General features: G+C 43.9%; 1 pseudogene; it reads left to right on the top strand.

The window, feature by feature from the left end:
* Positions 1-2,528: 2,528 nt before the first annotated feature.
* On the top strand, positions 2,529-5,901 carry LOC127204969 (inorganic pyrophosphatase-like; annotated as a pseudogene).
* The last annotated feature ends 514 nt before the right edge of the window (positions 5,902-6,415 follow it).

Below are 6,415 nucleotides of genomic sequence, written 5' to 3'. Positions count from 1 at the left end.
TCCTGGGAAGGGGGTAGTGCTGACCAGTAACCAGGTGATCACACGTGGCCACATGCTGTTATACATGGTAAACAGGGAAGGCATGGGTGACACAGAAGAGCATCCTGGGAAGACCCAGAGGAAATCTAAGCTAAGAAGTGAAGGTCACCAAGCTAGAGATGGGTTTGGGAGAAAGCCTCACAGATAGGGCACAGAAGCCAGGGCCTAGGGATCTGAAACCGTATGGCGTCTGGAGCAAGGAAGGCGTAGTTCAGTGGAAAACAGAAGTCAGAGCACTAAGGGTTTTTGAAAGGCATTTTACATAATCCTTCCATCCTTGGGAAATGAGGATCCATGTAGGGATTCAGTCACAATGATGATACCCACATGGGAATGAAGAATAGAAGAGAAAGAGGCGAATTCCCAACGTTCCTCCACTGCAGACCTATGGGTTGGATTAAGGCTTATGACCGTAGATAGCCATGCTGGGCATTCATTACCAATAAGGGCGGATTCTTGCTTTGCCAAGAGAGACAAAAGTACCAGCTTTAAGAGGGCTAACTTTTTGTTGCTGTTGTTTTTACAGACATATTAAATGGTTGCTTTTAAATCATTTTAGAAATGATTTTTTAAGCTGGGCATGGTGGCACATGTCTTTAATCCTAGCACTTGGGAGGCAGAGGCAGGTGGGTGGCTGTGAGTTCGAGGCTAGCCTGGTCTACAAAGTGAGTCAAGGACAGCCAAGGCTACACAGAGAAAGAAATTATTTTTAAAATTGCATTTATTTATCTGGGGTGGGGGTAGGGTATGTCTGTGTCAGGGATTTCTTGGGCAGAAGTCAGAATATAACTTTTTGGGAGTCTGTTTTCTCTTTCTGATGACTCAGGGCATCAGGTTTAGCACTTGTAACAATGACTAGAGTTCTCAGTTCCAGCAGGGGACAAAGGATTACCAAATGTGGAGCAAGGAAACAGAGGTAAAAGGCATGTTGCCAAAATACTTCTGTTTTTATTGTAGCTATTCACTACTTAAGATTTTTATTCTTTTTTTCGTTTTCAAGACAAGGTTTCTCTGTGTAGCCCTGTCTCTCCTGGATCTCACAGAGATCCACCTGCCTCTGCCTCCAGAGTGCTGGGTTTAAAGGCTTGCACCACCACTCCTGGCTCATTTATTTTTGAGACAAGGTATCACGTGTCCCAGGCTGGCCTCAAATTTACTATATAACCCAGGTTGTCCATGAACTCCTGCTGGCCCTGCCTCCACAGTGCCGGGACACTGGCACCAGCACATGCGGTTTGTATGGCTCTGGGGTTGATTCCAGGTCTTGGTTTATGGTGACTCAAGCTAGGACTGACTGACTGTTGGGTCTGTTACCCCAAGAAACTGAAAGAGGAAGAGTGGTATGGCAAGGGTGAGTCCAGCCTGAGCTACAGAGTGAGCCCAGGCCACCCTAGACTATAAACCAAAAGCTAGGGTCAAAAATTCAAACTGATGCCAGGCGTGGTAGCACAGGCCTTTAGCATCAACACTCAGGAGGCAGAGGCAGGTGGATCACTGTGAGTTCAGCCAGCCTGGTCTACAAAGAGAGTTCCAGGACAGCCAAAGCTACACAAAGAAACCCTGTCTCGAAATACAAAACATCAATTGACAATCCCTGACAGGTGATGGTGACACATACCTTTAATCCCAGCACTTAGGGAGGCAGAGGAAGGCAGATCTCTGAGTTTGAGGCCAACCTGGTCTACAGAGAGTTTCAGGGCAGCCAGGGTCACACAGAGAAACCCTGTTTTTAAAAACCTTTAAAAAATAATAAATAAAAAAAGGCAATGTGGCTTAGTGGTAAGGACACTTGCTGCCAAACCAGAGAACCTGGGTTGAATCCTTTGTTCAATCCCTGGTAGAAAGAGAGAATTGACTTCCAAAAGTTGACCTCTTACACACACCCACACACATACACACACACACACACACACACACACACACACACACACACAATCTAAAGAAAAACAATACAAATAACAACAACCCAAAACTTGAATGTGCTAGCAGTAAAGACTGGATTTGGACAAGTGTGGTTGTACCCTCTTGGCTACCCTCACTGCAGATGCATTGGAGGAGTGGTTTGCAGTAGGTTTGGAGGGTTAGCAGAGCCAGCTTCCCTGGCTGGGAGCTGCTGCCCTCGCTTTAATATACTGTACTAATCAGGTCCATGGCTCCTGAGACACACACAGGAAAAAACAAACAAACAAAAAACAGCAGCTCTTGAAGGAGTGTTTTGGTTTTTTTTGTTTGTTTGTTTGTTTGTTTTTTGTTTTTTTTTTTTCACCTCCCCCAAGCACTTTTAGAAAATTTACTTTGCAATCTTCTTCATAGTTGAAATCCCAGCAATTCCGAGGACTCGGTTATTCATCAGAAGTCACGGGCCCATTCCGCAGGCTGAGTTTGTGCTGAAAATATCTGAAATTCAATGCTGGGTTGAACTGTAAGAGAGAAGCGTGGCTCTGACTTCTGTGCTGGCAAGGCTGAAGGCTGAAGTGTAGGTCAGCGACATGACTCAGCAGTTTACTGCAGGTATGTCCATGTAGCGCCCACTGCCCAATCAGGCAAGCTACATACAATCTTATCTAAACACAGATAACCACATTATTAATCTCAGACATGAAAACCAACCACTCAGGCTAATGGGACACAGTTCCTCCTTGTGACATGGACCAGGCCCTTAATTCCTAAATGTGTTGCTTCTTCCTGTTCAGCGTCTCAGAAGTGGTGAATGCCACTGAGTCCTGTGTCAGTGGCTCTGTGCAAGCAGATTTCAGAAAAGCCCCTGATGGGTGTGACCTTGAATAGGGGGCCAGGTGATGAGCACCCAGAGTTTTTGAGGGAGAATCCAGGCTTCTTCATAGCCACACAGGATGTTTCGTCAAAAGAGGGGTTTCCTCTCTGCTCTAGAGACTTTTCTTTCCTTATTTTTCACACCTTAGAATAACAAGGTTCTCAAAACACTTACCCAGTCCTAGAGACTCTGTACATGTCACTGGACACATTGCCTACAGTTACATCACGCCGTGTCTTTTTCTTTTCTTTCTTTTATTTTTTTTTTTCCTTTCTTATTTTTTCTTTTCTTCTCTCCCCCTCCCCCTTTTCTTTTGGACAGGGTCTCATTCTGTAGCCATGGCTGGCTTTCATGCTATGTAGAACAGGTTGGCCCTGAACTCATGAGATCACCTACCTTTGAGCACTAGGAGTAAAAATGTGCTACTGCATATACCCACTAAAATATTTTTTAAACTTAGAGACGCAGCTCAGTTGGTAGAGCATTTTGTAGTCTATAAACCCTTAGATTCAGCTGGGCATGGTGGCATACACCTTTAATCCCAGCACTCGGGAGGCAGAAGCAGGCAGATCTCTGTGAGTTCAAGGCCAACCTGGTCTACAAAGTGAGTCCAGGACAGCTAGTGATATTACACAGAGAAACCCTGTCTCGAAAAACCAAAAAACCAACAACCAACCAAACAAACCTTGATTCACTACCCAGAACCATAAAAAACTAGGCATGGTGATGGATAATTATTAGTTTTCTAGCACTTGAGATTATATAGATAAATACATAAATAATAAATATATATAAGCAATCAAAATAAACATAAATGGTCACTGGTCCTTGTATATGTCAAGTTCATACAAATTTACTTCTTGAGTTTCTCATTTATACTTTTTTTTTTTTTTTTGGAGACAGGGTTTTCTCTGTGTAGCCTTGGCTTTCCTGAACTCACTGTGTAGACCAGGCTGGTCTTGAACTCACAGCAATCTGTCTGCCTCTACCTCCCAAGGGTTGGGATTAAAGATGTGTGCCACCACACCCGCCCTCATTTATAAAATTAATAATAAAATCTTAGCAGTGTTGCCATGAGGTTTAAGTGAGAGGATGTCTGCATATTGACTTAACTTCTTTCTGATTCCATTCTTCTCATAGTTCCTCCAGCTTCTCCATCAAAATAAATAAATAAACAAATGAATGAATAAATAAATAAATATGCCAAATAGACTTACCGTGAAAAGCCCAAGGCAGATCTGAGCTGTGGGCACAGTGCCCAGCCTACCTCTGTCCCTTCTCTTGTCCCGTGTTTCTGTTAGAAAGGAGGCTTGTTTATCATAGGCCTGTTTCTGGATCTTTTTTCTCAGTAAAAACAGAATCAAAAACAAGGAAGAAGATTGCAAAGTAACCGAATCATTGAGTGAGATGATGCTGGTACAGTTTTCACACAGGAGAAGTTGTTACCAATCAAGGTTTTTATTTCTAGACACAGATGTCATTTAGCTGACCCTGGCTGTCTTAGTTAGGGTTTCTGTGGCTATGATGAAACAACCATGACCCAAAAGCAACTCGGGGAGAAACGGCTTGACTTTACTTATACTTCCACAGTGCTGTTCCTCATGGAAGGAAGTCAGGACAGGAAGTCAAGTAGGGCAGGAACCTGGAGGCAGGGGTTGATGCAGAGGCCATGGAGGAGTGCTGTTTACTGGCTTGCTCCCCATGGCTTGCTCAGCCTGCTTTCTTATAGGACCCAGGAACACCAGCCCAGGCATGGCCCCACCCACCGTGGGCTGGGCCCTCCCCCATCAATCATTGATTAAGAAAATGCCTTAAACAGCTGGATCTCATGGAAGATCCAGTGGAGGCTCCCTCCTTTCAGATAACTCATTTGTGTGTCAAGTTGACATAAGACCAGCCAGCACAACTTATGTCATGTCAACTTAACACACAAATACATCACTATTAAGCCACACCTTTCCTCTCTTATTCATCCCTAAGGTCTCACATTAAAAACATAAAAAGCTTTAAAAGTCACACAGGCTTTACAGATTCAAATACATTGAAAGTTTCAGTCTTTTATAAAAATATCCAGTCTCTCATTTCCTCCTCATGTCTTATGGCTCTGCACCGGGGCTGTGTGCTTGCATGGCTGTGCAGTGGCAGTGGCATGTCCCCAGGCATCACGGTCAGCTTCAGCCACCAGGAGCCCACTGCGCACTTTCACCCTCAAGGACCACATCTTTCTCCAAGATAAGAGAGGCCAGCGTGCATCTCCATTTTGGAATATTTCTGATGTATACAGATAAGGATGTGTTCCAGAGAGTGGTGGTTGAGGTTCCATGCTGGCCATATGCAAGAATGGAGATTGATACAAAGAGCCATTCAATTTCAATTAAGCAACACATGACAGAAGAAAAACTCCATTGCGTTTCAAATTTGGTCCCTTATAAAGAAAACATCTGGAACTATGGCATCATCCCTCAGACATGGGAAGACCCCGGACATGGTGACAAACACACTGACTGTTGCAGAGACAGTGACCCAACTGATGTTTGTGAAATTGGAAGCAAGGTGTGTGCAAAAGGTAAAAGAATTAGAATTAAAGTTCTGGGCATGTTGGCTATAATGGCAAAACTGACTGGAACGTCATTGTCATTGCTGTGAACGACCCAGATGCAGCCAATTATGATGATGTTTCTGATCCTGGCTACTTGGAAGCTTCTGTTCGCTGGTTTAGAGGGCACAGGCTTCCTGATAGAAAACGAGAAATGAGTTTTCATTCAATTCAAAAGGTGAAGATGTGATCTTGTAATTGACATTATTAAAGTACTCATGGCCATTGGAAAGCGTAGTGACAAAGGAAACAGATGGGGTTGCAATCAGCTGTGTGGACCACAGTGTCAGGGAGCTCCTCTAAGTGTGGTCCTGATGCTGCCAAAGCCACTGGGGATGCTTTGCCAGCATCATGAGACTTGGTGTGCACATTACCGACAGATGTGGACAAGTGCTTCCATCGCCCAGAAGAACCGATGAGATCCCCCGGAGAATACAAGCTGAAACCACTGCATCCTGCTCACCTAGAAGCAATAGATGCAAAAGTATGGTAGCTTTTCAAAGCTTTACACATCTGCAAGTTGCCTACTGAAGCAGATTCTTCTGTGGCTGGCCCCGTAGGTTCAGAAGGCTGGCCATCCAGACATTACACATCTCAACCAAGATGGCTTTTATTACCTGTTACCTCTCAAAGCCATTGTGTTATGGAAGCCATTTGTTCATGGATGTGCGAGGTGAGCACGTATTAGAAATATAAGCTTACTGTGTTAGGAAATAAAATTATTTTGCTGGAAAAAAATATCTAGTCTCTCCCCCCAACCCCCGCAAAAGAAAATCCAAAATTGAGCTGGAGAGATGACTCAGAAGTTAAAAGCACTGGCTGTTCTTCCAAAGGACCTGAGTTCAATTCCCAGCAACCACATGGTGGCTTACAACCATCTATAATGAGATCTGGTGCCCTCTTCTAGAGAATAGGTGTACATGCAGGTGGAACATTATATACATAATAAATAAATAAATCTTTTCTTTTGAATGCAAAATCTCTTTCAAAAGTTCAAAGCCTTTCAG

Source organism: Acomys russatus, chromosome 21, assembly GCF_903995435.1.
Source record: "Acomys russatus chromosome 21, mAcoRus1.1, whole genome shotgun sequence".
In the NCBI taxonomy this organism is placed as follows: Eukaryota; Metazoa; Chordata; class Mammalia; order Rodentia; family Muridae; genus Acomys; species Acomys russatus.
Note: the sequence above shows the minus strand (reverse complement) of the source record. Positions and strands in the feature narration are given on the sequence as shown.